At 42.7% G+C, this 20,968-nt stretch overlaps 1 pseudogene; it reads right to left on the reverse strand.

Annotated features, from left to right (window-relative positions):
• Positions 1–322: 322 nt before the first annotated feature.
• On the reverse strand, positions 323–19,900 carry LOC120990993 (annotated as a pseudogene).
• Positions 19,901–20,968: the final 1,068 nt, after the last annotated feature.

Genomic DNA, 20,968 nt, shown 5'->3' on the forward strand with positions numbered 1-20,968 from the left:
CCCCCCACTCAAAAGATCCCCCTCCTCCGGCAGTCCGTGCACGTAACAAAAATAGATTTCTGGCTTCATTTGAGTCAAAAAAACTGGCGAAAAGGAACATAAATTTGTTGGGGCGACTGGTCACGCCCCCTCCTTGCCATTAATAAATACAAATAAATAAATACCACATACAAGGCTGCACCTCTTCTAATAAAAATATATGATTTATTCAAAAGCACAACAACAACAACAAAACATTTGTAAAGCACTTTTCTCCCGTAGGACTCAAAGCGCATAAGCTTGTCTCAGATCAGTACATAGTGAAATGTACAGGGGAAAAAAGTTATGTGATCGTAAATGCCAGGCTAAACAGGTGGCTTTTCAGTTTTGATTTAAATGTGTCCAGGGTTGGAGCTGTCTTGATTGCATTTGGCAGGGCATTCCACAAGGTAGGGGCAGCATGACAGAAAGCTCTGGCTCCAAAAGTTTTTAGTTGAATTCTGGGGGTGGTCAAGTTATTGGATCCTTTTGATCTGAGGTTGTGTGAGGTGTGACGCAGATGCAACAAAACCTTCAGCTATCCAGGGCCTAGGTCGTGTTGTTAGCATGCCAATTTTGAAAAGGATTCTCCATTTTATCGGTAACCAGTGTAGTGAGCAGAGGATTGGTGTTATGTGACAGTGGCAGGGTTGGTTTGTTAACAGTCTTCTGGCAGCATTCGGTGTAGGTCTTTATTAGGAAGGCCTACATAGAGGGTATTGCAATAGTCCAGTCGTGATGTGATGAAGGCGTGAACTAGGGTTGGAAGATCTTCTGAAGGTATGAGGTGCTTAATTTTTGCAATATTCCGTAGGTGAAAAAAGGAGAGTTTCACCACAGCTGAAATTTGGCTCCTGAGTAGGGTTGAGCAAACCCGAACTGTAAAGTTCGGGTTCGTACCGAACTTTAGGATTTTTGGACCCCGGACCCGAACATTTCCGTAAAAGTTTGGGTTCGGTGTTCGGCGCTTTCTTGGCGCTTTTTGAAAGGCTGCACAGCAGCCAATCAACAAGCGTCATACTACTTGCCCCAAGAGGCCATCACAGCCATGCCTACTAATGGCATGGCTGTGATTGGCCAGAGCAGCATGTGACCCAGGCTCTATATAAGCTTGAGTCACGTAGCGCTGCACGTCACTCTGCTGTTACAAGTGTAGGGAGAGGATGCTGCTGGACTTGTGATTTCAGGGAGAGAATAGGAGAGAATCTAACTCAGCGATCTACAGACAAATAGTTGTGTGGGTGGAGGGCACAATCGTTTTACTCTGCCCTGAGCTCATTGACCAAAAAAAACTAACTTTTATAATTCTGTTAGTCAGGCGGGCTGCGGCGGGAGCCATTTTATGCAAGCTCAGTGCACCAGCACTGCATCTGAGCTTTTAGGACATTGCAAATCACTATTTTTTGGGCAAACTACATCTGGATTAGTCAGTGTGCAATTTAAGGTAAAAATACACCCATCATTTTCTGTGGTTTGAAAAACACACTTTTTTTTTCAAAAAGCAGTATTTTCCAGATCTGCAAGTGTTAAATACAAATTTAATATACAATACAGACCAAAAGTTTGGACACACCTTCTCATTCAAAGAGTTTTCTTTATTTTCATAACTATGAAGGCATCAAAACTATGAATTAACACATGTGGAATTATATACATAACAAACAAGTGTGAAACAACTGAAAATATGTCATATTCTAGGTTCTTCAAAGTAGCCACCTTTTGCTTTGATTACTGCTTTGCACACTCTTGGCATTCTCTTGATGAGCTTCAAGAGGTACTCCCCTGAAATGCTCTTCCAACAGTCTTGAAGGAGTTCCCAGAGATGCTTAGCACTTGTTGGCCCTTTTGCCTTCACTCTGCGGTCCAGATCACCCCAAACCATCTCGATTGGGTTCAGGTCCGGTGACTGTGGAGGCCAGGTCATCTGGCGCAGCACCCCATCACTCTCCTTCATGGTCAAATAGCCCTTACTTTCAAAGTTTTCCCAATTTTTCGGCTGACTGACTGACCTTTATTTCTTAACCACTTAAGGACCACAGGTTTATACCCCCCTAGTGACCAGGCCCTTTTTTACAAATCGGCACTCCACAAATTTAGCGGTTTATTGCTCGGTCATGCAACTTACCACCCAAATGAATTTTACCTCCTTTTCTTCTCACTAATAGAGCTTTCATTTGGTGGTATTTCATTGCTGCTGACATTTTTACTTTTTTTGTTATTAATCGAAATTTAACGAAATTTTTGCAAAAAAATGACATTTTTCACTTTCAGTTGTAAAATTTTTCAAAAAAAACAACATCTATATATAAATTTTTCTCTAAATTTATTGTTCTACATGTCTTTGATAAAAAAAAAATGTTTGGGGAAAAAAAATGGTTTGGGTAAAAGTTATAGCGTTTACAAACTATGGTACAAAAATGTGAATTTCCACTTTTTGAAGCAGCTCTGACTTTCTGAGCACCTGTCATGTTTCCTGAGGTTCTACAATGCCCAGACAGTAGAAAACCCCCACAAATGACCCCATTTCGGAAAGTAGACACCCTAAGGTATTCGCTGATGGGCATAGTGAGTTCATAGAACTTTTTATTTTTTGTCACAAGTTAGCAGAAAATGATGAATTTTTTTTATTTATTTTTTTCCTTACAAAGTCTCATATTCCACTAACTTGTGACAAAAAATAAAAACTTCCGTGAACTCACTAGGCCCATCATGAAATACCTTCGGGTGTCTTCTTTCCAAAATGGGGTCACTTGTGGGGTAGTTATACTGCCCTGGCATTTTAGGGGCCCAAATGCGTGCGAAGTAGTTTGAAATCAAAATGTGTAAAAAATGGCCTGTGAAATCCGAAAGGTGCTCTTTGGAATGTGGCCCCATTTGCCCACCTTGGCTGCAAAAAGGTGTCACACATGTGGTATCGCCGTACTCAGAAGAAGTTGGGCAATGTGTTTTGGGGTGTCTTTTTACATATACCCATGCTGGGTGAGAGAAATATCTTGGCAAAAGACAACTTTTCCCATTTTTTTATACAAAGTTGGCATTTGACCAAGATATTTATCTTACCCAGCATGGGTATATGTAAAATGACACCCCAAAACACATTCCCCAACTTCTCCTGAGTAAGGCGATACCACATGTGTGACACTTTTTTGCAGCCTAGATGGGCAAAGGGGCCCACATTCCAAAGAGCACCTTTCGGATTTCACAAGCCATTTTTTACAGATTTTGATTTCAAACTACTTCGCACACATTTGGGCCCCTAAACTACCAGGGCAGTATAACTACCCCACAAGTGACCCCATTTTGGAAAGAAGACACCCCAAGGTATTCCGTGAGGGGCATGGCGAGTTCCTAGAATTTTTTATTTTTTGTCACAAGTTAGCGGAAAATGATGATTTATTTTATTTTATTTTTTCTTACAAAGTCTCATATTCCACTAACTTGGGACAAAAAATAAAAACTTCCATGAACTCACTATGCCCATCATGAAATACCTTGGGGTGTCTTCTTTCCAAAATGGGGTCACTTGTGGGGTAGTTATACTGCCCTGGTAGTTTAGGGGCCCAAATGCGTGCGAAGTAGTTTGAAATCAAAATGTGTAAAAAATGGCCTGTGAAATCCGAAAGGTGCTCTTTGGAATGTGACCCCATTTGCCCACCTTGGCTGCAAAAAGGTGTCACACATGTGGTATCGCCGTACTCAGAAGAAGTTGGGCAATGTGTTTTGGGGTGTCTTTTTACATATACCCATGCTGGGTTAGAGAAATATCTCGGCAAAAGACAACTTTTCCCATTTTTTTTATACAAAGTTGGCATTTGACCAAGATATTTATCTCACCCAGCATGGGTATATGTAAAATGACACCCCAAAACACATTCCCCAACTTTTCCTGAGTACGGCTATACCACATGTGTGACACTATTTTGCAGCCTAGTTGGGCAAAGGGGCCCACATTCCAAAGAGCACCTTTCTGATTTCACAGGCCATTTTTTACAGATTTTGATTTCAAACTACTTTGCACGCATTTGGGCCCCTAAAATGCCAGGGCAGTATAACTACCCCACAAGTGACCCCATTTTGGAAAGAAGACACCCCAAGGTATTTCATGATGGGCATAGTGAGTTCATGTAAGTTTTTATTTTTTGTCACAAGTTAGTGGAATATGAGACTTTGTAAGGAAAATAAATAAATAAATAAAATCATAATTTTCTGCTAACTTGTGACAAAAAATAAAAAATTCTAGGAACTTGCCATGCCCCTCACGGAATACCTTGGGGTGTCTTCTTTCCAAAATGGGGTCACTTGTGGGGTAGTTATACTGCCCTGGCATTTTAGGGGCCCTAATGCGTGCAAAGTAGTTTGAAATCAAAATCTGTAAAAAATGGCCTGTGAAATCCGAAAGGTGCTCTTTGGAATGTGGGCCCATTTGCCCACCTTTGCTGCAAAAAAGTGTCACACATGTGGTATCGCCGTTCTCAGAAGAAGTTGGGCAATGTGTTTTGGGGTGTCTTTTTACATATACCCATGCTGGGTGAGAGAAATATCTCGGCAAAAGACAACTTTTCCCATTTTTTTATACAAAGTTGGCATTTGACCAAGATATTTATCTCACCCAGCATGGGTATATGTAAAATGACACCCCAAAACACATTCCCCAACTTCTCCTGAGTAAGGCGATACCACATGTGTGACACTTTTTTGCAGCCTAGATGCGCAAAGGGGCCCACATTCCTTTTAGGAGGGCATTTTTAAACATTTGGATCCCAGACTTCTTCGCACGCTTTAGGGCCCCTAAAATGCCAGGGCAGTATAAATACCCCACATGTAACCCCATTTTGGAAAGAAGACACCCCAAGGTATTCAATGAGGGGCATGGCGAGTTCATAGAATTTTTTTTTTTTGGCATAAGTTAGCGGAAATTGATTTTTTTTGTTTTTTCTCACAAAGTCTCCCTTTCCGCTAACTTGGGACAAAAATTTCAATCTTTCATGGACTCAATATGCCCCTCAGCAAATACCTTGGGGTGTCTTCTTTCCAAAATGGGGTCATTTGTGGGGTGTTTGTACTGCCCTGGCATTTGAGTGTCTCCGCAGTCATTACATGTATGGCCAGCATTAGGAGTTTCTGCTATTCTCCTTATATTGAGCATACAGGTAATGAGATTTTTTTTTTTCGTTCAGCCTCTGGGCTGAAAGAAAAAATGAACGGCACAGATTTCTTCATTCACATCGATCAATGTGGATGAAAAAATCTCTGCCAAAAAAAAAAAGGAGGGGAAAGGCGTCTGCCGGGACATAGGAGCTCCGCCCAACATCCATACCCACTTAGCTCGTATGCCCTGACAAAGCCGATTTCTCCATTCACATCAATCGATGTGGATGAATAAATCATTGCCGGGATTTATTTTTATTTTTTTATATATACAAAGTGTTTGCCAAAGCATATGAACACCGCCGCCTCCTCAGCTCATATGCCTCGGCAAAGGTATCTTTTACTGCAGAGGAGAAATCTCGTCTTGCAGCGCCGCATACACCGACTTTTGTGTAATCTGACAGCAGCGCAATGCTTCTGTCAGAATGCACATCAGTGCTGCAGCTGCTTGATTGCTTGGTCCACCAAGAAGGTAAAAAAAAAAAAAAAACAGGCCGCAACGCAATAAATTTTTTAACATTAACTTTAGAGAACATTAACTTTTATAAACTTTTGAAACAGAACAATAACTTTTTGGCTTACCGGTGATTTTTTTTTTTTATTTTTTTTTTTTACCTTTATAGGAAAAACCTCTCCTTCCCCATGAGACAATGTGCAAAGCGCAATTTGCCCAGAGATGTGGCGAAGTACATTATGCACTTTGTCCCAGGTGAAAGGAGAGGTTTGTGGCAGCTCTGTGTGAAAGGGCCCTAAGACCCCTGTGTGCCTGTCCTGTGTACGCAATCCCTATGCTAATAGTGTACCTGAGTGTGGAACTTGCGGAAACACTCCCCTATGCATAGGGCAGGCTGGTCAGGACAGTCAGGACAAAAAAAGGTGGTGTCACGCCTTATTCCACCCCTGCTACAGACACAACATCTTTTTCTTGGGGAACGTTGAGTTGGTCTACCAGGATAGACAGACGGGAAGTGTCTGCCATGTAGCCGGCTCACTACATCAGGGCCTTGGGGCACAGACCCTCCTGGATACAGGATTTCCGAAATGATCTCTTCCTGGAATTTTAGGAAGGATCCTGTTCTCTCAGCCTTACTGTAGAGAACAAAACTATTATATGCAGCCAATTGAATTAAATAAACAGACACCTTCTTATACCAGCGTCTGGTGCGTCGGGAAACTAAATAGGGAGCCAACATCTGGTCATTGAAGTCCACCCCTCCCATGTGAAGGTTATAGTCGTGGACAGAGAGGGGTTTCACAATGACTCCAGTTGCCCTTTCAATTTGTACAGTCATGTCTGCGTGAATGGTGGACAGAAGGTAAACATCCCTCTTGTCCCTCCACTTCACCGCGAGCAGTTCTTGGTCACACAAGGCAGACCTCTCCCCCCGTGCAAGTCGGGTACTAACGAGCCGTTGGGGGAAGCCCCGGTGACTAGGTCGCGCGGTGCCACAGCATTGAATTCCGACTAGATGTAAGTGCCGAAAGAGGGCCACGCTTGAGTAAAAATTGTCCACGTATAAGCTGTACCCCTTGTGGAGTAAGGGTGACACCAAGTCCCAGACAATCTTGCCACCTCTCCCCAGGTAGTCAGGACATCCGACCTGCTCCAGTTTTGAGTCTTTTCCCTCATAGACCCTAAAACGATATGTATAGCCTGTGGCCCTTTCACAGAGCTTATACAGTTTGACCCCATACCGGGCGCGCTTGCTGGGGATGTACTGTTTTATGCCAAGGCGCCCGGTAAAATAAACTAGGGACTCGTCTATGCAGATGTTTTGATTAGGGGTATACGCATCTGCAAATCTGGATGACAAATGGTCTATGAGGGGCCGAATTTTGTGGAGCCGGTCATAAGCAGGGTGGCCTCTTGGATGACAGGTGTTATTGTCAGCGAAATGCATAAAGCACATGATGACCTCAAAACGTGCCCTAGACATTGCAGTAGAGAACATGGGCATGTAATGTATTGGGTCTTTAGACCAATATGACCACAATACATTTTTTTTAGTTAGACCCATGCTGAGGATAAGGCCCAAAAATTTTTTTAACTCGAAAACTGTGACTGGTTTCCACTGGAAAGGCTGGGCATAGAAGCTTTCCGGATTGGCGGTTATATACTGTGTGGCGTAGCGGTTGGTTTCTGCCACAACTAGGTCATAGAGATCCGCGATGAAGAACAGCTCAAAAAACTGAAGGGCCGATCCTAAATGAGCCGTCTCCACGCGAACTCCAGACTGGGCGGTGAAAGGGGGCAATACGGGTGCGGCGGAAGCAGGGGATTGCCAATTAGAATTTGCCAGCACCTCTGGGAGACTAAGGGTTCTTCGGGCCTGTGAACGCGGTGGCTGCGATGGGGGAGTTATTGCACGTGCCACCGTACCAGCTGGAACTGCCCTTCTGGTGCTCGCCACTTCACCAGGGAATACGGCAGTGCTGGTAGAAGGTCCAGGGTATGCTGCGCTGCTGGTGTATGCCACACCATAAACAAGATCAGCACTGACCGTAGCAGGGACCTCTACCTCGTCATCTTCGCTAGCGGTTAGAGTGCCACTGCTGTCTACAGGTTCATATTCTGAACCACTGGATTCAGCGGGTGAGGCGTCCCCATCACTTTCATCCATCATGGCCAGAATCCTGTAGGCCTCTTCAGCGGAATACCCCTTGTTTGACATTTTGGGTTGACTAAATTTAGGGGGTATTCCTCTGAGACTACCCGGGAAAAAGAGCAAACCTACCTAGTAAAAAGGAGTGCTTGCGAAGTAAAGCTGCGATCGCTAATAAAGATCCAAAAAGCTCAAAAGTGATCTTTATAGCGGCGCAGCGATTTTACAGTGTTTTTGCAGTGATCAGAAAAAATTATAATTCTGTCACTGCGGTGGGGCGGACTGAACGCAAGTGTGCGCACAAGATCAGGCCTGTTCGGGCGAACACTGCGTTTTGTAGAGCCTAAGGTGACCCTAATGTACTTATATAGATCTGAATGCGATCAGTCTTGATCACTTGCAGATACTATATAGTACTAGTGCTGATTAGCGACAGCGATGACGCTAATCAGCGACTAATCAGTGACTGCGGTGCGGTGGGCTGGGCGCTAAACTACCTAGCAAGTAGCTAACTACCTGGCAGGGATGAGGGACCCTTACAGGGGGGGGGATCAATGACAGGGGGGTGGACAAGGGGGTGATCAGGGTGATCAGGGAGTCTAATATGGGTGATCAGGTGCTAAATAAGGGGTTAATAAATGACAGGGTAATGTCTAATGTGTAGTGTGGTGATTTGGTGCTACTTACTGAGCTGCTTGTGTCCTCTGGTGGTCGATCCAAACAAAAGGGACCACCAGAGGAGCAGGTAGCAGTTATATCAGACGCTATTTTCAAAATAGCGTCTAACATAACCATTTCATTGGTCATTTCAAAAATCCACAGCCTGCCAGCCAATGATCGCGGCCGGCAGGCTGTAGATGAACTTGTGCACTACGCGATCCTATGAACGCGCGCTCCTTTGAGCGCGCGTTCACAGGAAATCTCGGCTCACGCGAGATGACGCCAATCGGCGTTAGTGTGACCTGGCAGCGCCGCAGCAATGACGTTAGCGAGGCGGCAGGAGGTTAAAGTAATGATGGTCACTCGTTTTTCTTTACTTAGCTGCTTTTTTCTTGCCATAATACAAATTCTAACAGTCTATTCAGTAGGACTATCAGCTGTGTATCCACCTGACTTCTCCTCAATGCAACTGATGGTCCTAACCCCATTTATAAGGCAAGAAATCCCACTTATTAAACCTGACAGGGCACACCTGTGAAGTGAAAACCATTTCAGGGGACTACCTCTTGAAGCTCATCAAGAGAATGCCAAGAGTGTGCAAAGCAGTAATCAAAGCAAAAGGTGGCTACTTTGAAGAACCTAGAATATTACATATTTTCAGTTGTTTCACACTTGTTTGTTATGTCTATAATTCCACATGTGTTAATTCATAGTTTTGATGCCTTCATCTACAATTCTAGTCATGAAAATAAAGAAAATTCTTTGAATGAGAAGGTGTGTCCAAACTTTTGGTCTGTACTGTATACAGCTTTCATATTCTGTTACCAAAAAACACTTTTTTGGCAATCTACAACATCTGGATTAGTCAGTGTGCAATTTAAGCTAGAAATACACCCATCATTTTCTGGGGTTTGAAAAATACACTTTTTTGACAAAAGAACACTATTTTCAGGCCTTGCAGCATCAGCACGTGTGAAATTAGAGACTTATATATTGCTGTCAAATTCAGTTGTAAGATATATTTACTTCAGGCCTACACTGGTTCAGACCGTGTGAGATACTCCCTCTACATACAGGGGTTTGATTCAGGGATTTGAAATACAGCCATTTTATGCAAAGATATATTTACTTCAGGCCTATACTGGTTCATAACGTGTGAGATACTCCCTCTACATACAGGGGTTTGATTCAGGAATTTGAAATACAGCCATTTGAAATACAGCCATTTTTTGCAAAGATATATTTACTTCAGGCCTACACTGGTTCAGACCGTGTAAGAAACTTCCTCTACATACAGAGGTTTGATTCAGGGATTTGAAATACAGCCATTTGAAATACAGCCATTTTGGGCAAAGATATATTTACTTCAGGCCTACACTGGTTCAGACCGTGTAAGATACTACCTCTACATACAGGGGTTTGAATCAGGCATTTGAAATACAGCCATTTGAAATACAGCCATTTTGGGCAAAGAAATATTTTGTTCAGGCCTACACTGGTTCAGACCTTGTGAGATACTCCCTCCACATACAGGGGTTTGATTCAGGGATTTGAAATACAGCCATTTGAAATACAGCCATTTTGTGCAAAGATATATTTACTTCAGGCCTACACTGGTTCAGACCGTGTGAGATACTCCCTCTACATACAGGGGTTTGATTCAAAGATTTGAAATACAGCCATTTGAAATACAGCCATTTTGGGCAAAGAAATATTTACTTCAGGCCTACGGATGATGACGAAACACAGGTGCCAACTGCTGGGGCTTTTGAAAGTGTGCAGACTGACAAGGAACAGGGGTGAAGACTTGGTGAAAGATGATGTGGAGGACGATGAGGTCCTCTACCCCACATGGAATCAAGGTCATGCGAGTGACCGATGTAGTTCGGAGGAAGAGGCGGTGGTCGCAAAGAGCCACCAGCACAGCAGAAGAGGGAGCAGGGTGCAAAAGCGGAGCGGTCGTCCTCTAGACAGTATGCCTCCTACTGCCCACCGTAGCAAGGGACCGAGAACACTAAAGCCAGCTCCAAGGAGTTCCCTGGCGTGGCAGTTCTTCAGACAATGTGCTGATGACAAGACACGAGTGGTTTGCACGCTGTCCAATCAGAGCCTGAAGCGAGGTATAAACATTCTCAACCTGAGCACAACCTGCATGACCAGGCATTTAAGTGCCAAGCACGAGCTGCAGTGGAGTAGACACCTCAAAACCAAGAAAGGTCTCTGGCTCCTCCTGCTTCCTCTTCTGCTGCAGTCGCGGCCTTTTCATCCACTTCTGGAGTGACAGTGCCACCTGGCACCCCGCAAACAGAGCATCTGCCAGCAACACCAACACCTGGGTCACCAAGCATCTCCACAATGTCCCACGGAAGCGTTCAGCTCTCCATCTCCCAAACGCTAGAGAGAAAGAGGAAGTACCCCCCTACCCACCCGTGATCCCTAGCCCTGAATGCCAGCATTTCTAAATTACTGGCCTTTGAAATGATGTCATTCCGTCTGGTGGAGATGGATACTTTTAAAGGCCTTATGGCGGTGGCTGTCCCACAGTACGTCGTGCCCAGCCGCCACTACTATTCAAGGCGAGCCATCCCTTCCCTTCACAACCAAGTAGGGGACAAAATCAGGTGTGCACTGCGCAATGCCATCTGTGGCAAGGTGCACCTGACTACGGATACGTGGACCAGTAAGCACGGTCAGGGCCGTTATATCTCCATAACAGCACACTGGGTAAATGCAGTGGCGGCTGGGCCTGAGGCGGATAGTAGTTTGGCGAATGTCCTTTCACCACCGAGGATTGCAGGGCGCTTCAGTTTGCCTCCTGTTACTTCCTCCTCCTACTCTGCTTCCTCATCCTCTACCAGCTCCTCATCCGGTCAGCGTAACACCTTCACCACCAACTTCAGCACAGCCAGGGGTAAACGACAGCAGGCAGTTTTAAACTTTTCTGTTTGGGGGACAAACACCACACCGCGCAGGAGCTGTGGACGGGCCTTAAACAACAGACTGATGAGTGCTTTGTGCCAGTCAGCCTCAAGCCCGGCCTGGTGGTGTGCGACAATGGGCAAAATCTCGTAGCAGGTGGTGCAGAGATTCCTTAAAAATTACCCCGATATGTCAGAGCTGCTGCATATAGTTCGGGCCGTCTGTGCGCGCTTTCAGCGTTCTCACCCTGCTGCTGCTCTCCTGTCAGCGCTGCAGCGTAACTTTGGCCTTCCCGCTCACCACCTCATTTGCGACGTGCCCACAAGGTGGAATTCCACCTTGCACATGCTGGCCAGACTGTGCGAGCAGCAGCAGGCGATAGTGGAGTTTCAGCTGCAGCACGCACGGGTGAGTCGCTCGGCGTGACAGCACCACTTCACCACCAATGACTGCATTGCCTCCATGCGAGACCTGTGTTCCTTGTTGCGCTGTTTCGAATACTCCACCAACATGGCCAGTGCCGACAACGCCGTTCTCAGCGTTACTATGCCACTTCTATGCCTCCTTGAAAAAACGTTCCTGGCGATGATGAAAGAGGATGTGGCACAGGAGGAGGAGGAGGAGGAAGAGGGATCATTTTGTAGGGTTTCTGGCCAGTCATTCCCAAGTGGCTCCGAGGGTGGGTTCCTGCACCCACAAACCCAAGGTACACAATTGTCCAGCCAGGGCACAGTTCAGGAGGATGACGAGGTGGAGGATGAGGAGGAGGAGATGGAGGAGGAGGAACCATGTTCACAGCAGGGTGGCACCCAGACCAGCTCATGGCCATCACTGGTGCGTGGATGGGGGGATACAGAGGAAACAGACGATACACCTCCCACAGAGGACAGATTTTCGTTGCCTCTGGGCAGCCTGGCACACATGAGCGATTACATGCTGCAGTGTCTCCGCAACGACCGCCGAGTTGCCCACATTCTAACTTATGCTGATTACTGGGTGGCCACGCTGCTGGATCCCTGTTACAAGGACAACGTACCGTCCTTAATTCCATCACTGGAGCGTGATCGTAAGATGCGCGAGTACAAGCGCATGCTGGTAGACGCACTGTTGGTGGCATTTCCACCTGACAGCGGGGGCACAGTGGAAGCACAAGGCGAAGGCCGAGGAGGAGGAAGAGGTCGCCAATGCAGCTGGGGCACCGCTAGCACCTCAGAAGGCAAGGTTAGCATGGCTGAAATGTGGAAAAGCTTTGTCTGCACACCACAACAACCAGCACCACCAGCTGATATGGAACGTCTTAGCAGGAGGCAGCATTTCACCAACATGTTGGAGCAGTATGTGTGCACACGCCTACACGTACTGAATGACGGGCCTGCCCCCTTCAACTTCTGGGTCTCCAAATTGGGCACATGGCCTGAGCTTGCCCTTTACGCCTTGGAGGTGCTGGCCTACCCTGCAGCCAGTGTATTATCTGAACGTGTGTTTAGCACGGCAGGGGACGTCATCACAGACGAGCGCAGCCGCCTGTCCACAGCCATTAAAATGAACCAGGCATGGATCCCTCAGGACTTGTCCGTACCTTATGCAGAATAGACATGTATACCGGCACTAAGAAGCCATTGTTATTCTGCAGCGCTATTGCTCATGTTTGTATTTTGGATATTTCACACTCTTTTGGAGTGTACCTTAATTTTACAAAATTAAATTAAAACCAAAAACCTGTGTTGGCTATCTCATCCTCCTCCACCGCCGCTTCCACCTACTCCGCTACGTCCACCGACTCCTCATACTCCTACTCCATATGGAACTCCACCTCATAAATCCATTTTTTTTTTCTTACGTGTTTTATTTTATATCATTTAATGACTTTGTCATTTACATTTTCAGGTGAAATTCACCAATTTTTGGGTGTATAGTACCATTGCTATACCTAGTAGACCGGTAAAAAATTAACCACCTGAAATCTGGGCCATTTACCCCTTCCTGACCAGGCCAAATTTTGCAAAACTGACATATCTCACTTTATGTGGTAATAACTTTGGAACGCCTTTATTTATCCAAGTCATTCAGAGATTGTTTTCTCGTGACACATTGTACTTCATGATAGTCATAAATTTGAGTCAAAATATTTCACCTTTATTTATGAAAAAATCCCAAATTTACCCAAAAATTTGAAAAATTCGCAATTTTCTAAATTTCAATTTCTCTGCTTTTAAAACAGAAAGTGATACCTCATAAAATATTTATTATTTAACATTTCCCATATGTCTACTTTATGTTGGTATCATTTTGGAAATGTCATTTGATTTTTTTAGGACGTTAGAAGGCTTAGAAGTTTAGAAGCAATTCTTCAAATTTTTAAGAAAATTGCCAAAACCCACTTTTTAAGGACCAGTTCAGGTCTGAAGTCACTAGCCTACATAGTGGATACCCCCATAAATGACCCCATTGTAGAAACTACACCCCTCAAGGTATTCAAAACCGATTTTACAAACTTTGTTAACCCTTTAGGCGTTCCACAAGAATTAAAGGAAAATGGAGATCAAATTTTTAAATTTCACTTTTTTGGCAGATTTTCCATTTTAATCAATTTTTTTCTTTAACACATCGATGGTTAACAGCCAAACAAAACTCAATATTTATTACCCAGATTCAGCGGTTTACAGAAACACCCCACATGTGGTCATAAACTGCTGTATGGGCACACGGCAGGGCGCAGAAGAAAAGGAACTCCACATGGTTTTTAGATGCCATGTCCCATTTGAAGCCCCCTGATGCACCCTTACAGTAGAAACTCCCAAGAAGTGACACCATTTTGGAAACTAGGGGATAAGGTGCCAGTTTTATTAGTACTATTTTTGGGTACATATGATTTTTTGATCATTCATTATAACACTTTATGGGGCAAGGTGACCAAAAAATAGGTTGTTTTAGCACAGTTTCTATTTATTTATTTTTACAGCGTTCACCTGAGGGGTTCAGTCAAGTGACATTTTTATAGAGCAGATTGTTACAGACGTGGCGATACCTAATATGTATACTTTTTCTCATTTATTAAAGTTTTACACAATAATAGCATTTTTAAAACAAAAAAAATTATGTTTTAATGTGTCCATGTTCTGAGAGCTATATTTTTTTTATTTTTTGAGAGATTTTCTTATGTAGGGGCTCATTTTTTGCGGGATGAGGTGACGGTTTTATTGGTACTATTTTGTGGGACATACGCGTTTTCGATCACTTGGTGTTGCACCTTTTGTGATGCAAGGTGACAAAAATTGCTTGTTTTGACACAGTTTTTTTTTTTACGGTGTTCACCCGAGGGGTTAGGTCATGTGATATTTTTATAGAGCTGTTTTTTTACGGACGCGACAATACCTAATATGTATACTTTTTTTTATTTGTTTCACTTTAACACAATAATAGCATTTTTGAAACCAAAAAAATGATGTTTTAGTGTCTCCATGTTCTAAGAGCTATAGTTTTTTTATTTTTTGAGAGATTTTCTTATGTAGGGGCTCATTTTTTGAGGGATGAGGTGACGGTTTTATTGGTACTATTTTGTGGGACATACGCGTTTTTGATCACTTGGTGTGGCACCTTTTGTGATGCAAGGTGACAAAAATTGCTTGTTTTGACACATTTTTTTTTTTTTTTTTTTACGGTGTTCACCCGAGGGGTTAGGTCATGTGATATTTTTATAGAGCTGGTTTTTACGGACGCGGCAATACCTAATATGTATACTTTTTTTTAAATATTTTTAACTTTTTTTTTTCATTCCTTACTTGGGGACTTTTTTTTTTTACATGTGAAACTTTTTTTTATTTTTTTATTTTCAACCTTTTATTTTTTATTTTTTTATTTTACACTTTTCGTCCCCCATAAGGTCATACAAGACCTCTGGGGGACATTTGCTTCACTTTTTTTTTAATTTTTTTCACTGTTGATTTCTCCTGTAACTGGGGCTGACATAGTAGCCCCAGTTACAGGACAAATACACCCCTAGAGAGGCTGTACAGCAGCAATCCAGCGCTGTACAGCCTCAGAGCAGGCTGTGACCTCACACAGCTGCTGCACACTCCGGTCACGGCGGTCACATGACCGCCGGGCCGGAACAGGAAGCGCATAGCGCTTCCTTCTCTTCAGACACAGCGCTCGGTGAGCGCTGTGTCTGCAGCGATCCGGAAGGCAGGGACACTGTCCCTGCCTTGTCTTAGGGTTGCCCTGCTGTCACTGACAGCGGGCAACCCGATCAGCAGCTGCACGATTAGCGTGCAGCTGCTATTTCTGAAAGGACGTTCTGGAACGTCCATTCAGAAATAGACGTCCACCCATAGGACGTTTATATCCTATGGGCGGACGTAAAGCGGTTAAAATAAAAATTGTCAGTTACATTTTATGGTAAAATTAACAAATTTTTGGGTGTATAGTACCACTGCTATACCTAGTAGACAGGTTAAACAAAAAAAAAATTGTAATTTACTTTTTCTAGTGAAATTAACAAAATTTTGGGTGTATAGTACCACTGCTATACCTAGTAGGCCCGTTAAAAAAATAAAATAAATTGTCATTTACATTTTCGGGTGAAATTCACCAATTTTTGGGTGTATAGTACCATTGCTATACCTAGTAGACCGGTAAAAAATAAAAATAAAAATTGTCAGTTACATTTTATGGTAAAATTAACACATTTTTGGGTGTATAGTACCACTGCTATACCTAGTAGACAGGTTAAACAAAAAAAAATGTAATTTACTTTTTCTAGTGAAATTAACAAATGTTTGGCTGTATAGTACCACTGCTATACCTAGTAGGCCCGTTAAAAAAATAATAATAATTGTCATTTACTTTTTCGGTTGAAATTCACCAATTTTGGTGTATATAGTACCACTGCTATACCTAGCAGACCGGTAAAAAAAAAAAATTGTCAGTTACATTTTATGGTGAAATTAACAAATTTTTGAGTGTATAGTACCACTGCTATACCTAATAGACAGGTTAAACAAAAAAAAAATTGTCATTTACTTTTTCGGGTGAAATTCACCAATTTTGGTGTGTATAGTACCACTGCTATACCTAGTGGACCGGTAAAAAAATAAAATAAATTGTCATTTACATTTTCGGGTGAAATTCACCAATTTTTGGGTGTATAGTACCATTGCTATACCTAGTAGACCGGTAAAAAATAAAAATAAAAATTGTCAGTTACATTTTATGGTAAAATTAACACATTTTTGGGTGTATAGTACCACTGCTATACCTAGTAGACAGGTTTAACAAAAAAAAATTGTAATTTACTTTTTCTAGTGAAATTAACAAATGTTTGGCTGTATAGTACCACTGCTATACCTAGTAGGCCCGTTAAAAAAAAAATAATAATTGTCATTTACTTTTTCGGTTGAAATTCACCAATTTTGGTGTATATAGTACCACTGCTATACCTAGCAGACCGGTAAAAAAAAAAAATTGTCAGTTACATTTTATGGTGAAATTAACAAATTTTTGAGTGTATAGTACCACTGCTATACCTAATAGACAGGTTAAACAAAAAAAAAATTGTCATTTACTTTTTCGGGTGAAATTCACCAATTTTGGTGTGTATAGTACCACTGCTATACCTAGTGGACCGGTAAAAAAAAATAAAAAAATTATCAGTTACATTTTCTGGTGAAATAAACCTAGTAGACAGGTTAAACAAAAAAAAAAATTGTCAGTTATATATTCTGGTGAAATTCACCAATTTTTGGGTGTGATGTACCATCTTATACCTAGTAGACCGAAAAAAATAAAATAAATTGTCAGTTACATTTTTGGTTGAAATTCACCAATTATTGGGTGTAATATACCCCTCCTCTACCTAGTTGACAGCTCAATAAATTTCAATAATTTTTCTGTTACATTCTTGGGTTGACATTATACAATTTTAGACGTGAATAAACACCTGCTACGCATAAGTGACAGGGAATAAAATGTAATAAATTATTCAGTAATTAATGCACACCCCATCCTTACATTCAATGCTTAAACTTTGAAAAGTTGTCACACTTTTATGCTTTAATAATTTCTCCCATATTTCAACTCTAATTTTAAATTAGAAAAAATGAATCCTCCCTTGGATGTGGTCTCTCTTTCTCACGCTCCCTCTCTGGCCTGGAACCCTGATTCCCCGCCACCCGTGATCACCATGGTAGGCGCATAAAAGAACATCGAAAGTTGATAGAGCAGATATCAAATTGGATGGTGAATATCACGGGGACGTGCGACATGGTGGGGCAGTAAGTGTGCACACGCCTACATGAACTGACTGACAGGGGTCAGCCCCTGCAACTTCTGGGTCTCCAAATTGGGCACATGGCCTGAGCTTGCCCTTTATGCCTTGGAGGTGCTGGCCTGCCCTGCAGCCGGTGTTTAGCACGACTGGAAGGTTATATTTCCCAATGTTCTGGGGTGTACCCTAATTTAAAAAAATGAAAATAAATTTTAAAACAAAAAGCAGTGTAGGCTACCTCCTCCACCGCCACTTCCACCTACACTGCCACATCCACCGCCTCCTCAACCTCCTACTCCATATGGACCTGGTCCTCCTAGATCAAGATTATTATTTTTTATTTTTACGTATTTGCAGCCCTCTAGTCCTTCCTATGACATTTTTACAGCCATTTTAGTGCTCAAAAGTTCAGGTCCCCATTGACTTCAATGGGGTTCAGTGTCAAGTTCGGGTCCCAAACTCGAACTTTTTTCCGAAGTTCGGCCTAACCCGTCGAACCCGAACATCCAGGTGTCCGCTCAACTCTATTCCTGAGGTTTAACTCCTTATCCATCTTACAAGCTGTGCACAGTTTTGGAGCTAGTAAGGTCTGAGTTCCCTACCCTCAGTGGTGTTGACTGTGTCTGGAGCTGTTTTGCTGTTAGGCGCTGGCCTCCGATGACAAGAACCTCTGTTTTGTCAGCATTTAGTTTAAGTCAGTTTCCATTCATCCACTCCTGAAGCTCGGCTAAGCATGTGCTTTTTTTTGGGATTGGGTCTGTCATATCAGGTTTGAATGACATATATAGCTGGGTGTCATCAGCATAGCAGTGGTATGTTAGATCGTGTTTTTGGATGATTTTCCCGAGTGGCAGCATGTATATGGTAAACAACAAAGGGAATAGGATTGAGCCCTGGGGCACACCATTTTTTTGTGTTACAGGGTTTGACTGGAAATTCCCCAAGGCTACCCTTTGAGTTCTGCCAGCCAGGAAGGAGGAGAACCATTGGAGGACTAAACCATCAATGCCACAGTACTCTTGCAGTCTGTTGAGCAAGATTTCATGATCAATTGTATCAAAAGCCGCTGAGAGATCAAGCAGTACCAGGATGGAACATTCGCCTCTGTCTCTGGCCATGAGCAGGTCATTGCAAATCCGGACAAGAGCTATTTCACAGCTGTGGTGCTTCTTGAAGCCAGATTGTAGTGGGTCAAAGATGTTGTTCATTGAGAGCCTGGCTTCAAGTTGGAGATATGCAGCCTTCTCAATAACTTTTCCCAAAAAGGTAAGGTTGGAGACCGGTCTGTAGTTGCTCAGAATATCCGGATCTAAGGATGGTTTCTTGAGTAGTGGCTTGATGATTGCTTCTTTCAGACAGGTAGGAAACTTCCACGCTTGCAAGGAGCAGTTGACTATCGTATGGAATGCTGGAATAAACAGATCAGGGCATTTCAACATGAACTGTGTGGGGCCAGGGGCCAGGTCGCAGGTAGTCTGGCGAAGGTTTAGAAGGATGTTTGAGATGGCTTCTTCGGTAATTACCATAATGTCAGACCATGGCAGTAGATTGTTGTGGCATCCATTATGAGGCTCTGCATAGGTTTTCGGTGTTGTAGATTTAATAGCAGACCGAATAGATGAGACTTTGTCTGTGAAGAAGAGGGCAAATTTCTCACATCGGTCCTTAGAGGATGTGATGTTGGGATTCTGGCACAATGGATTGCATAGACTGTCAACTGTGCTGGTGTGTTGGCTGCTTTTGCAATTTCCTGTGATAGAAAAGAGGACTTTTTCTTGTTGATCATTGCCTGATAATTCTTTTGGTGACGAATAAGGGAGTGTTTATCCTTTGAACGCTGGTGTTTGCTCCATTGTCGTTCTAGTCTGCCTCCCTCTTTCTTTAGCTCCTTTAAGGAGTTGTCGAACCATCGCTCATGATGTAATGGTGTGGAGCATTTGATGCGTAGGGGAGCAATAGCGTCAAAGGCAGATGATACAAGGCAGTTATATTTATGGACCATGGAGTCGAGGTCTAAGGTGTGTTCTGTTAGTCCATCCAGGTTTAGTTTGTGCTGAAGATGTTGGGGTGATAGACCTTTCAGAGAACGGTATTTTGTGAGATCTTTTGCTTGGCGTTTTAAAGCTGTTCCTGTAAGGGAAAAGTGGATAGTGTGATGGTCTGACCAAACTGTAGGATTTATTTCCATCTTGGATATTGATAGTCCTAAATGAAATATGAGGTTCAAGGCGTGGCCTCTCTTGTGTGTAGGGAGGTGGACGGCTTGAGAGAAGCCCAGTTCATTCATGGTGAGAAGTAGATCTCTTCCTAGCTCTAACTCACAAGATAAAAAATTGTATACAATGAAAGCAGTGTGTGTGGACTAAAAATATGTCCTACACACAGCCCTACAAACACCAGTTTCTATATGGAAACATACATATGCACCGCCACAATAATACAAAATGCATAGATGTAACATAGCGAATAAAGCATAAAAAATTGCAGATACTCATCATAGTATACAGATCAGCGGGCTTGGTGTGTAGGGAGAAATACGTCCTATGCGTATTGCCAGGTCCAACTGGCTTCCTCAGGGGTCCATAGGCTAGAGTAAATGTGCACACACTATATATATATATATATATATATATATATATACAGTTGCAAGAAAAAGTATGTGAACCCTTTGGAATGATATGGATTTCTGCACAAATTGGTCATAAAATGTGATCTGATGTTCATCTAAGTCTCGGAAAGTGCAACCGAGCATGCGCAAGATGGCGCACGGCAGGAAGTACATGAATGATGCGTTCCAAAGGCCGTAACGTATCATTTGCTCAGGGAATCAATCCGGGCGTGCGCAAAATGGCGCACGGCTGGAGATGAGCGAATGATGTGTTCCACAAGCCGGAAGTAGGTAGGCAAATCGTTCCAGGAACTGGGGACACCTCGCATAAGAATGTAGATAAGTGCCAGAACCAAGCAATATGTGTCACCATGTAAAAACAACCAATAGGCAATAGCAGCATTCAGAGCAATAGTATTTTATATAGAATATAAAAAAACTAGGAAAACAGATAAAAATAAATAAAAAAACGCCCACAATGAGAACAAAAGCTAACAATAAATAAATAGATATGAATCCAATCAATAGCATAATTCCAAAAATTCCAAAAATGGAAAATAATAAGTGAAATAAAAAATAAATGAAAAATAAATAATATTTGATAATACTGTACATAATTCATAGTTCATATATATAATTATAGAATAGATAATATTTAATATTTCGTAATTCATGATTCATAAACCAAATTTCATAACAGCACCTAGCATAATGATGTAAGGTGAATAAAAAGAAAATACAAAAATA

Source organism: Bufo bufo, chromosome 2, assembly GCF_905171765.1.
Source record: "Bufo bufo chromosome 2, aBufBuf1.1, whole genome shotgun sequence".
Classification (NCBI taxonomy): Eukaryota; Metazoa; Chordata; class Amphibia; order Anura; family Bufonidae; genus Bufo; species Bufo bufo.